The sequence below is a fragment of the Oncorhynchus nerka genome, unplaced genomic scaffold (genome assembly GCF_034236695.1).
Source record: "Oncorhynchus nerka isolate Pitt River unplaced genomic scaffold, Oner_Uvic_2.0 unplaced_scaffold_969, whole genome shotgun sequence".
Lineage (NCBI taxonomy): Eukaryota > Metazoa > Chordata > Actinopteri > Salmoniformes > Salmonidae > Oncorhynchus > Oncorhynchus nerka.
Genome location: NW_027040346.1, coordinates 32,596 through 47,349, shown reverse-complemented (window position 1 = coordinate 47,349; position 14,754 = coordinate 32,596).

The window sequence follows — 14,754 nt, the reverse complement described above, 5'->3', positions numbered from 1 at the left end:
CTCTCACACTCTCTGTCTGTCTCTAATGTGTGTCTCTACTGTCTCTGTCTACTCTCTCTCTAATGTGTCTCTCTAATGTGTCTTCTACTACTCTACTCTGTCTCTCTACTCTAATGTCTCTGCTCTCTACTGTCTCTACTCTCTGTCTAATGTGTTCTGGCTCTCTGTCTCTCTCTAATGTGTTCTTTCTACTCTTCTCTAATGTGTCTCTCTCTCACTCTCTCTCTACTCTGTCTCTCTCTCTCATGTGTCTCTACCTGTCTCTGTCTACTCTGTCTCTCTCTACTCTGTCACTGTACTCTGTCTCCCTACTCTGTCTCTGTCTAATGTGTCTCTCTCTAATGTGTCTCTCTAATGTGTCCCTTCTACTTGTTCTCTCTGTCTCTCTCTGTCTCTCTCTAATGTGTCTCTTCTACTCTGTCTGTCTACTCTTTTCTACTCTCTCTCTACTCCTCTCTCTAATGTGTCTCTCTCTACTTCTCTGTCTAATGTGTCTCTCTCTAATGTGTCTCTCTCTAATGTGTCTCTCTCTAGTCTCTACTCTGTCTCTACTCTAATGTCTCTCTCTAATGTGTCTCTCTTTCTGTCTCTTCTAATGTGTCTCTCTTCTCTCTAATGTCTTCTACTCTCTCTGTCTCTCTCTACTCTCTCTGTCTACTCTGTCTCTCTAATGGGTCTCTCTACTCTGTCTCTACTCTGTCTCTAATCTGTCTCTGTCTAATGTGTCTCTCTCTACTTGTCACTTCTACTCTGTCTCTTCTCTCTGTCTCTCTCTAATGTGTCTCTCTAATGTGTCTCTCTACTCTGTCTCTCTCTAATGTGTCTCTCTACTCTCTCTCTCTCTAATGTGTCTCTCTCTACTCTCTCTCTACTCTGTCTCTTTCTCTAATGTGTCTGGCTACTCTGTCTCTGTCTACTCTCTCTACTCTACTGTCTCTCTCTAATGTGTCTCTCTACTACTCTGTCTCTGTCTACTCTCTATTCTCTCTACTAATGTGTCTCTCTACTCTCTCTCTAATGTGTCTCTCTAATGTGTCTCTCTCTAGTCTCTCTCAATGTACTCTCTCCCTATGTGTCTCTGTCTACTCTACTTTCTCTCTCTCTAATGTGTCTCTCTACTCTGTCTCTACCCTGTTCCTTCTAATGTGTCTCTCTAATCTCTGTCTCTGTCTACTCTAATGTGTCTCTCTACTCTGTCTCTCTACCCTGTCTCTGGCTCTCTAATGTGCTCCCTCTACGCTCTCTCTATCCTGTCTCTAATGTGTCTCTCTACTCTCTCTGTCTCTCTCTCTAATGTCTCTCTCTAATGTGTCTCTCTCTAATGTGTCTTCTACTTTCTCTACTCTGTCTCTCTCTAATGTGTCTCTTCTACTCTCTCTTCTCTACTCTAATGTGTGTCTGTCTACTCTGTGTCTTTCTCTTCTAATGTGTCTCTCTCTACTCTGCTCTCTCTACTCTGTCCCTCTCTCATGTGTCTCTCTACTACTCTGTTTACTCTGTCTACTCTCTACCCTGTCTACTCTGTGTCTTACTACGCCCTCTCTGTCTATTCTGTCTCTCTCTAATGTGTCTCTCTCTACTCTGTCTCTCTCTAATGTGTCTCCTCTACTTGTCTTCTCTATGTTCTCTCTCTACTTGTCTCTGTCTACTCTGTCTCTCTCTAATGTGTCTCTCTACTTCTGGCTCTCTGTCTCTAATGTGTCTCTCTACTACTCTCTAATGTGTCTCTCTCTAATACACTCTCTCTCTACGTGTCTCTCTCTGTCTCTGTCTACTCTCTCTAATGTGTCTCTCTCTAATGTGTCTCTCTACTCTGTCACTGTCTCTGTCTCTCTCTAATGTGTCTCTCTAATGTGCTCTCTACTCTCTGTCACTCTCTACTCTGTCTCTCTCTCTAATGTGTCTCTCTCTACTCTGTCTCTCTGTCTACTCTCTTCTCTCTACTCTGTTCTCCTAATGTGTCTCTCTCTGTCTCTCTCTCCTGTCTCTCTCTAATGTGTCTCTACTCTGTCTCTCTCTAATGTGTCTCTCTCTACTCTATCTCTCTCTCTCTACTCTAATGTCTCTCTCTACTCTGTCTCTCTAATGTGTCTCCTCTACTCTAATGTGTCTCTCTCTAATGTGTCTCTCTCTACTCTGTCTCTCTAATGTGTCTCTCTCTACTCTGTGTCTCTCTCTCTGTCTCTCTCTCTGTCTACTCTGTCTCTCTAATCTGTCTCCTCTACTCTGTCTCTCTCTAATGTGTCTCTCTAATGTGTCTCTCTCTCTGTCTCTCTCTCTACTCTCTCTGTCTGTCTCTCTACTCTGTCTCTCTCTAATGTGTCTCTCTACTCTGTCTCTCTCTACTCTGTCTCTCTCTGTGTCTCTCTCTAATGTGTCTCTAATGTGTCTCTCTACTCTGTCTCTCTCTACTCTGTCTCTCTCTCTGTCTCTGTCTCTCTCTCTCTACTGTGTCTCTCTACTCTGTCTCTCTCTAATGTCTCTCTCTACTCTGTCTACTCTGTCTCTCTCTAATGTCTCTCTCTCTACTCTCTAATGTCTCTCTAATGTGTCTCTCTCTAATGTGTCTCTCTCTACTGTCTCTCTCTACTCTGTCTCTCTCTCTAATGTGTCTCTCTTTCTCTCTGTCTCTCTCTCTCTCTAATGTGTCTCTCTCTCTCTCTACTCTGTCTCTCTCTAATGTGTCTCTCTCTACTCTGTCTCTCTCTAATGTGTCTCTCTAATCTGTCTCTCTGTCTACTCTCTCTGTCTCTCTCTCTAATGTGTCTCTCTCTCTAATGTGTCTCTACTTCTACTCTGTCTCTCTATCTGTCTCTCTCTAATGTGTCTCTCTAATGTGTCTCTCTCTAATGTCTCTCTCTAATCCTGTCTCTCTCTACTCTGTCTCTCTCTACTCTGTCTCTCTCTAATGTGTCTCTCTACTCTGTCTCTCTCTCTACTCTGTCTCTCTCTCTGTGTCTCTCTAATGTGTCTCTCTCTACTCTGTCTCTCTACTCTGTCTCTCTCTACTAATTGTCTCTACTTGTCTCCTCTCTCTCTCTAATGTGTCTCTCTACTCTCTCTCTCTCTACCTGTCTCTCTCTAATGTGCTCTCTCTCTAATGTGTCTCTCTACTCTGTCTCTCTCTACTCTGTCTCTCTCTAATGTGTCTCTCTACTAATGTGTCTCTCTACTCTGTCTCTCTCTCTAATGTGTCTCTCTCTACTCTCTCTCTCTAATGTGTCTCTCTCTACTCTCTCTCTGTCTACTCTGTCTCTCTCTAATGTGTCTCTCTAATGTCTCTCTCTCTCTCTAATGTGTCTCTCTACTCTGTCTCTCTCTATGTCTAATGTGTCTCTCTCTCTACTGTGTCTCTCTCTAATGTACTCTCTACTCTCTCTCTGTCTCTCTCTAATGTGTCTCTCTCTAATCTCTCTCTAATGTGTCTACTCTGTCTCTCTCTACTCTGTCTCTCTACTCTGTCTCTCTCTCTGTCTCTCTCTAATGTGTCTCTACTTGTCTCTGTCTACTCTGTCTCTCTCTACTCTGTCACTCTCTACTCTGTCTCCCTCTCTGTCTCTCTCTAATGTGTCTCTCTCTACTCTGTCTCTCTACTCTGTCTCTCTAATGTGTCCCTCTCTCTACTCTCTCTCTCTACTGTGTCTCTCTCTCTCTCTGTCTCTCTACTCTGTCTCTCTCTGTCTCTCTAATGTGTCTCTGTCTCTCTCTCTCTCTCTGTCTCTCTCTCTAATGTGTCTCTCTCTAATGTGTCTCTCTCTACTCTGTCTCTCTCTAATGTGTCTCTCTCTACTCTGTCTCTCTCTAATGTGTCTCTCTCTACTCTCTCTCTACTCTCTCTAATGTGTCTCTCTCTACTCTCTCTCTCTAATGTGTCTCTCTCTACTCTCTCTCTCTACTCTGTCTCTGTCTCTGTCTCTCTCTAATGTGTCTCTCTCTAATGAGTCTCTCTCTACTCTGTCTCTCTCTAATGTGTCTCTCTCTACTCTGTCTCTCTACTCTGTCTCTCTCTCTCATCTGTCTCTCTCTACTCTGTCTCTCTCTACTCTGTCTGTCTCTACTCTGTCTCTCTCTCTACTCTCTCTCTCTAATGTGTCTCTCTCTACTCTCTCTATCTAATGTGTCTCTCTCTAATGTGTCTCTCTCTAATGTGTCTCTCTCTAATATGTCTCTCTCTACTCTGTCTCTGTCTACTCTGTCTCTCTCTAATATGTCTCTCTCTAATGTGTCTCTCTCTACTCTGTCTCTGTCTACTCGGTCTCTCTCTACTCTGTCACTCTCTACTCTGTCTCTCTCTCTGTCTCTCTCTAATGTGTCTCTCTACTCTGTCTCTCTCTACTCTGTCTCTCTCTAATGTGTCTCTCTCTATTCTGTCTCTCTCTAATGTGTCTCTCTCTACTCTGTCTCTCTCTACTCTGTCTCTGTCTACTCTGTCTCTCTCTACTCTGTCACTCTCTACTCTGTCTCTCTGTCTCTCTCTAATGTGTCTCTCTCTACTCTGTCTCTCTCTACTCTGTCTCTCTCTACTCTGTCTCTCTCTACTCTGTCTCTCTCTAATGTGTCTCTCTCTACTCTGTCTCTCTCTACTCTGTCTCTCTCTACTCTGTCTCTCTCTACTCTGTCTCTCTCTACTCTGTCTCTCTCTCTAATGTGTCTCTCTCTACTTTGTCTCTGTCTACTCTGTCTCTCTCTACTCTGTCTCTCTCTAATGTGTCTCTCTCTACTCTGTCTCTGTCTACACTGTCTCTGTCTACTCTGTCTCTCTCTACTCTGTCTCTCTCTAATCTGTCTCTCTCTACCAGGTCTCTCTACTCTCTCTCTCTACCCCGTCTCTCTACTCTCTCTCTCTACTCTGTCTCTGTCTGACCTCCCCCCGACCCCCACTCCTCTCCCACTCTTTTATTTTTGTCGTTGTTAGGAACTCACTAAAGTAGCGAGTTCAGACATTCTCATACTTTTTCTGTGTGTATCGTATCAGTATCTAATAGGCAGAAGGAAGCTGAAGGTTTGGGCACAGAAGAAAGCCATCAAACATAATTGATGTGAACTGCTTTAGGGGCTGGAGTTTCTCTCCCTCCCCACCCACCATCACTTCTAGAATACACTACACTGAGGGACACACACACACAGACACACACCGCCCACAGACAAAAAGGCTATTTGATTTGGCCAAGAGAACGAGAGGTAATGACAATAACAACCACCAAGGCAAGAAAAACTCAGCAATGGTTTACAGCAGGGTTTTAATACAGTCTTATAGTGGAGACCTCCACTGATACAGTCTGATAGTGGAGACCTCCACTGGTACAGTCTGATAGTGGAGACCTCCACTGGTACAGTCTTATAGTGGAGACCTCCACTGATACAGTCTTATAGTGGAGACCTCCACTGATACAGTCTTATAGTGGAGACCTCCACTGATACAGTCTGATAGTGGAGACCTCCACTGGTACAGTCTTATAGTGGAGACCTCCACTGATACAGTCTTATAGTGGAGACCTCCACTGATACAGTCTTATAGTGGAGACCTCCACTGATACAGTCTTATAGTGGAGACCTCCACTGATACAGTCTTATAGTGGAGACCTCCACTGATACAGTCTTATAGTGGAGACCTCCACTGATACAGTCTTATAGTGGAGACCTCCACTGATACAGTCTTATAGTGGAGACCTCCACTGATACAGTCTTATAGTGGAGACCTCCACTGATACAGTCTTATAGTGGAGACCTCCACTGATACAGTCTTATAGTGGAGACCTCCACTGATACAGTCTTATAGTGGAGACCTCCACTGATACAGTCTTATAGTGGAGACCTCCACTGATACAGTCTTATAGTGGAGACCTCCACTGATACAGTCTTATAGTGGAGACCTCCACTGATACAGTCTCATAGTGGAGACCTCCACTGATACAGTCTTATAGTGGAGACCTCCACTGATACAGTCTTATAGTGGAGACCTCCACTGATACAGTCTTATAGTGGAGACCTCCACTGATACAGTCTTATAGTGGAGACCTCCTCTGATACAGTCTTATAGTGGAGACCTCCACTGATACAGTCTGATAGTGGAGACCTCCACTGATACAGTCTTATAGTGGAGACCTCCACTGATACAGTCTTATAGTGGAGACCTCCACTGATACAGTCTAATAGTGGAGACCTCCACTGATACAGTCTTATAGTGGAGACCTCCACTGATACAGTCTTATAGTGGAGACCTCCACTGATACAGTCTTATAGTGGAGACCTCCACTGATACAGTCTTATAGTGGAGACCTCCACTGATACAGTCTTATAGTGGAGACCTCCACTGATACAGTCTTATAGTGGAGACCTCCACTGATACAGTCTTATAGTGGAGACCTCCACTGATACAGTCTTATAGTGGAGACCTCCACTGATACAGTCTCATAGTGGAGACCTCCACTGATACAGTCTCATAGTGGAGACCTCCACTGGTACAGTCTCATAGTGGAGACCTCCACTGATACAGTCTTATAGTGGAGACCTCCACTGATACAGTCTTATAGTGGAGACCTCCACTGATACAGTCTTATAGTGGACACCTCCTCTGATACAGTCTTATAGTGGAAACCTCCTCTGATACAGTCTATAGTGGAGACCTCCACTGATACAGTCTTATAGTGGAGACCTCCACTGATACAGTCTTATAGTGGAGACCTCCACTGATACAGTCTTATAGTGGAGACCTCCACTGATACAGTCTTATAGTGGAGACCTCCACTGATACAGTCTGATAGTGGAGACCTCCACTGATACAGTCTCATAGTGGAGACCTCCACTGATACAGTCTTATAGTGGAGACCTCCACTGATACAGTCTTATAGTGGAGACCTCCACTGATACAGTCTTATAGTGGAGACCTCCACTGATACAGTCTTATAGTGGAGACCTCCACTGATACAGTCTTATAGTGGAGACCTCCACTGATACAGTCTGATAGTGGAGACCTCCACTGATACAGTCTCATAGTGGAGTCTTATAGTGGAGACCTCCACTGATACAGTCTTATAGTGGAGACCTCCACTGATACAGTCTTATAGTGGAGGCCTCCACTGATACAGTCTTATAGTGGAGACCTCCACTGATACAGTCTTATAGTGGAGACCTCCACTGTCTGTCTGTCTGTCTGTGTGTGTCCACTGATACAGTCTGATAGTGTGTGGAGACCTCCACTGATACAGTCTTATAGTGCGAGCTCCACTGTACAGTCTTATAGTGTGAAACCTCCACTGATACAGTGCTAATGTGGAGTGCCACTGATACAGTCTTATAGTGGTGACCTCCACTGATAGTCACTATAGTGGAGACCTCCACTGATACAGTCTTATAGTGGAAACCTCCACTGATACAGTCTAATAGTGGAGACACTCCACTGATACAGTCTTATAGTGGAGACCTCCACTGATACAGTCTTATAGTGGAGACCTCCACTGATACAGGGAATAGTGGAGACCTCCTCTGATACAGTCTCATAGTGGAGACCTCCACTGATACAGGGAATAGTGGAGCTCCACTGATACAGTCTCAAAGTGGAAACCTCCACTGATACAGTCTAATAGGGAGACCTCCTTGGAACACAGGGTGAAGAGGGGAGACCTCCACTGATACAGTTGATAGTGGCCTCCACTGGTACAGTCTTATAGTGGAGACCTCACTGATACAGTCTTATAGTGGACACCTCCTCTGATACAGTCTTATAGTGGAAACCTCCTCTGATAGAGTCTGAGTGGAGACCTCCTCTGATACAGTCTTATACACAGACCTCCACTGATACAGTCTTATAGTGGAGACCTCCACTGATACAGTCTTATAGTGGAGACCTCCACTGATACAGTCTTATAGTGGAGACCTCCACTGATACAGTCTGATAGTGGAGACCTCCACTGATACAGTCTCATAGTGGAGACTCCACTGATACAGTCTTATAGTGGAGACCTCCACTGATACAGTCTTATAGTGGAGACCTCCACTGATACAGTCTTATAGTGGAGACCTCCACTGATACAGTCTTATAGTGGAGACCTCCACTGATACAGTCTTATAGTGGAGACCTCCACTGACACAGTCTGATAGTGGAGACCTCCTCTGATACAGTCTCATAGTGGGACCTCCACTGATACAGTCTATAGTGGAGACACACTGATACAGTCTTATAGTGGAGACCTCCACTGGCTACAGTCTTATAGTGGAGACCTCCATTAGTAATACAGTCTACAGAGACCTCCACTGATACAGTCTAGTGGAGACCTCCACTGGGCTCAGTCTTATAGGGAGGTCTCCACTGTAATACAGTCTTATAGTGGAGACCTCCACAGGTCTGATAGTGGAGAACTGTCTAGGGGCTGTCTGTCTGTGTGTGTGTGTGTGTGTGTGTGTGTGTGTGTGTGTGTGTGTAACACAGTGTGTACACAGTCGTGTGTCTACAGGTCTGAATCTAACGTCTAGGTGTGTGTCTCTACAGGGATCCGTGTGTGCCAGTCTGTAACACAGTGTACAGGTGTGCACTATATAGGGAATAGGGTGCCATGGGCTCTTGTCTAAAGTAGGACCATATAGGGAATAGGGTCTGGTCAAAACACAGTCTGGGAATAGGGTCTGGTCTAAAGTAACACAGTCTAGGGAATAGGTCTCTGGTCTAAAGTAGTGTACTATATAGGGAATAGGGTCTGGACTAAAGTAGGATCCATATAGGTAATACAGTGCCCTTTGGAACACAGGGTGAAGAGGTCTAGTAAACCCTGGTTGAAGTGGCCCAAGTCAGGGAACTGTGGAGTTATGAGGTCGGGGTTCAACTTTCTGCTGAAGTTAGTTTTTCCTGAGCAGCTGACGTCAGTCTGACAACCATCGTATTATAGGGAGTCTGACTGATAGACACAGTCTGGTAACACAGTCTGGTAACACAGTCTGGTAACACAGTCTACAGGTCTGAATCTAACATCTAGGGGCTGTGTCTCTATAGGGATCCATTAGTAACACAGTCTACAGGTCTGAATCTAACGTCTAGGGGCTGTGTCTCTATAGGGATCCATTAGGAACACAGTCTGGTAACACAGTCTGGTAACACAGTCTGGTAACACAGTCTACAGGTCTGAATCTAACGTCTAGGGGCTGTGTCTCTATAGGGATCCATTAGTAAGTCACAGTCTAACACAGTCTACAGGTCTGAATCTAACGTCTAGGGGCTGTGTCTCTATAGAGATCCATTAGTAACACAGTGGTAACACAGTCTAAAGGTCTGAATCTAACATCTAGGGGCTGTGTCTCTATAGATCCATTATCCATTAGTATCCAGTCTTAGTAACACAGTCTGGTAACACAGTCTACAGGTCTGAATCTAACGTCTAGGGGCTGTGTCTCTACAGGGATCCATTAGTAACACAGTCTGGTAACACAGTCTACAGGTCTGAATCTAACGTCTAGGGGCTGTGTCTCTATAGAGATCCATTAGTAACACAGTCTACAGGTCTGAATCTAACGTCTAGGGGCTGTGTCTCTACAGGGATCCATTAGTAACACAGTCTGGTAACACAGTCTACAGGTCTGAATCTAACGTCTAGGGGCTGTGTCTCTACAGGGATCCATTAGTAACACAGTCTGGTAACACAGTCTGGTAACACAGTCTGGTAACACAGTCTGGTAACACAGTCTACAGGTCTGAATCTAACGTCTAGGGGCTGTGTCTCTATAGGGATCCATTAGTAACACAGTAACACAGTCTACAGGTCTGAATCTAACGTCTAGGGGCTGTGTCTCTACAGGGATCCATTAGTAACACAGTCTGGTAACACAGTCTGGTAACACAGTCTGGTAACACAGTCTACAGGTCTGAATCTAACGTCTAGGGGCTGTGTCTCTATAGGGATCCATTAGGAACACAGTCTGGTAACACAGTCTGGTAACACAGTCTGGTAACACAGTCTACAGGTCTGAATCTAACGTCTAGGGGCTGTGTCTCTATAGAGATCCATTAGTAACGCAGTCTGGTAACACAGTCTAAAGGTCTGAATCTAACATCTAGGGGCTGTGTCTCTATAGGGATCCATTAGTAACACAGTCTACAGGTCTGAATCTAACGTCTAGGGGCTGTGTCTCTACAGGGATCCATTAGTAACACAGTCTGGTAACACAGTCTACAGGTCTGAATCTAACGTCTAGGGGCTGTGTCTCTACAGGGATCCATTAGTAACACAGTCTGGTAACACAGTCTGGTAACACAGTCTGGTAACACAGTCTACAGGTCTGAATCTAACGTCTAGGGGCTGTGTCTCTATAGAGATCCATTAGTAACACAGTCTACAGGTCTGAATCTAACATCTAGGGGCTGTGTCTCTATAGGGATCCATTAGTAACACAGTCTGGTAACACAGTCTGGTCTGAACACAGTCTAGGGGCTGTGTAACACAGTCTGGTAACACAGTCTACAGGTCTGAATCTAACATCTAGGGGCTGTGTCTCTATAGAGATCCATTAGTAAAGTCTGGTAACACAGTCTACAGGTCTGAATCTAACATCTAGGGGCTGTGTCTCTATAGGGATCCATTAGTAACACAGTCTAACACAGGTCTGAATCTAACGTCTAGGGTCTGTGTAACACAGTCTACAGGATCCATCTAGGGGCAGTCTGGTAGAGATCCATTAGTAACACAGTCTACAGGTCTGAATCTAACATCTAGGGGCTGTGTCTCTATAGAGATCCATTAGTAACACAGTCTACAGGTCTGAATCTAACATCTAGGGGCTGTGTCTCTATAGGGATCCATTAGTAACACAGTCTGGTAACACAGTCTGGTAACACAGTCTGGTAACACAGTCTACAGGTCTGAATCTAACGTCTAGGGGCTGTGTCTCTATAGGGATCCTTTAGTAACACAGTCTGGTAACACAGTCTGGTAACACCGTCTACAGGTCTGAATCTAACATCTAGGGGCTGTGTCTCTATAGGGATCCATTAGTAACACAGTCTACAGGTCTGAATCTAACATCTAGGGGCTGTGTCTCTATAGGGATCCATTAGGAACACAGTCTGGTAACACAGTCTGGTAACACAGTCTGGTAACACAGTCTACAGGTCTGAATCTAACATCTAGGGGCTGTGTCTCTATAACACAGTCTACAACACAGTCTACAGGTCTGAATCTAATCTAGGGGCTGTGTCTCTATAGGATCCATTAGAACACAGTCTGGTAACACAGTCTACAGGTCTGAACACAGCATCTGGCTAACACAGATCCATTAGTAACACAGTCTACAGGTCTGAATCTAACGTCTAGGGGCTTTGTCTCTATAGGGATCCATTAGGAACACAGTCTGGTAACACAGTCTGGTAACACAGTCTGGTAACACAGTCTACAGGTCTGAATCTAAAATCTAGGGGCTGTGCCTCTATAGGGATCCATTAGTAACACAGTCTACAGGTCTGAATCTAAAATCTAGGGGCTGTGCCTCTATAGGGATCCATTAGGAACACAGTCTGGTAACACAGTCTGGTAACACAGTCTGGTAACACAGTCTACAGGTCTGAATCTAACATCTAGGGGCTGTGTCTCTATAGAGATCCATTAGGAACACAGTCTGGTAACACAGTCTGGTAACACAGTCTGGTAACACAGCCTGGTAACACAGTCTGGTAACACAGTCTACAGGTCTGAATCTAACGTCTAGGGGCTGTGTCTCTATAGGGATCCATTAGGAACACAGTCTGGTAACACAGTCTGGTAACACAGTCTGGTAACACAGTCTACAGGTCTGAATCTAAAATCTAGGGGCTGTGCCTCTATAGGGATCCATTAGCAACACAGTCTACAGGTCTGAATCTAAAATCTAGGGGCTGTGCCTCTATAGGGATCCATTAGGAACACAGTCTGGTAACACAGTCTACAGGTCTGAATCTAACGTCTAGGGGCTGTGTCTCTATAGGGATCCATTAGTAACACAGTCTGGTAACACAGTCTACAGGTCTGAATCTAACATCTAGGGGCTGTGTCTCTACAGGGATCCATTAGTAACACAGTCTACAGGTCTGAATCTAACATCTAGGGATTGTGTCTCTATAGAGATCCATTAGTAACACAGTCTACAGGTCTGAATCTAACATCTAGGGGCTGTGTCTCTATAGGGATCCATTAGTAACACAGTCTGGTAACACAGCCTGGTAACACAGTCTGGTAACACAGTCTACAGGTCTGAATCTAACGTCTAGGGGCTGTGTCTCTATAGAGATCCATTAGTAACACAGTCTGGTAACACAGTCTACAGGTCTGAATCTAACATCTAGGGGCTGTGTGTGTGTGTGTGTGTGTGTGTGTGTGTGTGTGTGTGTGTGTGTGTGTGTGTGTGTGTGTGTGTGTGTGTGTGTGTGTGTGTGTGTGTGTGTGAGGGATCCATTAGGAACACAGCCTGGTAACACAGTCTACAGGTCTGAATCTAACATCTAGGGGCTGTGTGTGTGTGTGTGTGTGTGTGTGTGTGTGTGTGTGTGTGTGTGTGTGTGTGTGTGTGTGTGTGTGTGTGTGTGTGTGTGTGTGGATGTGTGTGTGTGTGTGTGTGAGGGATCCATTAGGAACACAGCCTGTCTACAGTAACACAGTCTCAAGGTCTGAATGTGTGTAGGGGTGTGTGTGTGTGTGTGTGTGTGTGTGTGTGTGAGGGATCCATTAGGAACACAGCCTGGTAACACAGTCTCAAGGTCTGAATCTAACATCTAGGGGCTGTGTGTGTGTGTGTGTGTGTGTGTGTGTGTGTGTGTGTGTGTGTGTGTGTGTGTGAGGGATCCATTAGGAACACAGCCTGGTAACACAGTCTCAAGGTCTGAATCTAACATCTAGGGGCTGTGTGTGTGTGTGTGTGTGTGTGTGTGTGTGTGTGTGTGTGTGTGTGTGTGTGTGTGTGTGTGTGTGTGTGTGTGTGTGTGTGTGAGGGATCCATTAGGAACACAGCCTGGTAACACAGTCTCAAGGTCTGAATCTAACATCTAGGGGCTGTGTGTGTGTGTGTGTGTGTGTGTGTGTGTGTGTGTGTGTGTGTGTGTGTGTGTGTGTGTGTGTGTGTGTGTGTGAGGGATCCATTAGGAACACAGCCTGGTAACACAGCTGTGTGTGTGTGTGTGTGTGTGTGTGTGTGTGTGTGTGTGTGTGTGTGTGTGTGTGTTCCATTAGGAACACAGCCTGGTAACACAGTCTCAAGGTCTGAATCCAGGCTTAGTTGATTAACTAAACATGTGATTCATCGTTATAGATTAACCTTGAATTACATTAGACTTGGTTAATATGGTAATTGGCATAGAATGGAATAGTTCTATGTTGTCATGGAAACACTTTGTATTGTTCTGAACCAGGCTATAATCAGTCTAATCCATGGCCGTGATTTAACCAGCCTTTAGCCTGGCACCCAGTCTGATGAGCCTTATGACCATCAGTGTCCTGTATCATCAAGGTTCTCTATCATTTAGGCTGACCAGTCCAATGACCATCAGTGTCCCGTATCGTAGACAAGGTTCTGTATCATTTAGGCTGACCAGTCCAATGACCATCAGTGTCCTATATCGTAGACAAGGTTCTCTCTCATTTAACTCACTCGCTGAGCCATTTTTTTTTTTTTTAACTAGGCAAGTCAGTTAAGAACAAATTCTTATTTACAATGACGGCCTACCCCAGCCAAACGACTCTGGGACAATTGTGCGTCGCCCTGTGGAACTCCCAATAACAGACGGTTGTGATACAGCCTGGAATCGAACCAGGATCTGTAGTGACGCCTCTAGCACTGAGATGCAGTGCTTTAGACCGCTGAGCCACTTCGGGAGCTCAAATAAGTGTCTCTAGAAGGTTCCCTGAGCTGTCTTGTCATAGCCTGAGTCTCTTCAACCTCTAGAAGGTCCCCTGACCTGTCTTGTCATAACCTGAGTCTCTTCAACCTACATCACAAATGGCACCATATTCCCTAGAGGCCCATTTCGGATATCATTATATTCAGCTCACTCACCCATGAAGAGGTGTCTCTAGAAGCAGCCGTTAGCCGTCTCTCTCTCTGCTCTGTTTTGCGAAGACTTCGTCCCCCGACCTCCAGAGACTGGCCAGCCTGCCAGTAGCCTGAGTCCCTACGAGGAGGCAGAGGTCTGAATGCTGGAATGGAGACCTCAGAAATTGAATTGTGATCGTTTGTAGTAGGCCCAATAGTAGGTCTGTGACTATCGTCAAGATTCATCTTGTGAAAATGTATCTCCATCAAATAATAGGATGTGTGGCAAACTGTTCAAATCTGCAGGTTTGGAAATCTCTTTTTTTTAAATTTAGTATGGGGTAGATTTAGATTTTCAAAATAAACACTGTTAGATTGTTGCCATAGCGCTTGTGTAGAGGAATAGAAGGGTTCTTTTGTTTTGGTTACCGGGCCATTGTGATGCTGCAATAAATGGTTCTAAGATTGTGGTTTGGAATCTGGAATGGGTTGGTCGATTCTCAGGCATATTATTGGGTAACAATGCAGATACAGTCAGAATAATAATCATTATAATAATCATTTATTATATTTCTATTGCACTGTTCATAAGAATCTCAAAGCACTTTAAACGCAAAAAAAAACTAACAACCAGTACATGAGTAGTCTAACTAGAGTTAGAACAACCAGTACATGAGTAGTCTAACTAGAGTTAGAACAACCAGTACATGAGTAGTCTAACTAGAGTTAGAACAACCAGTACATGAGTAGTCTAACTAGAGATAGAACAACCAG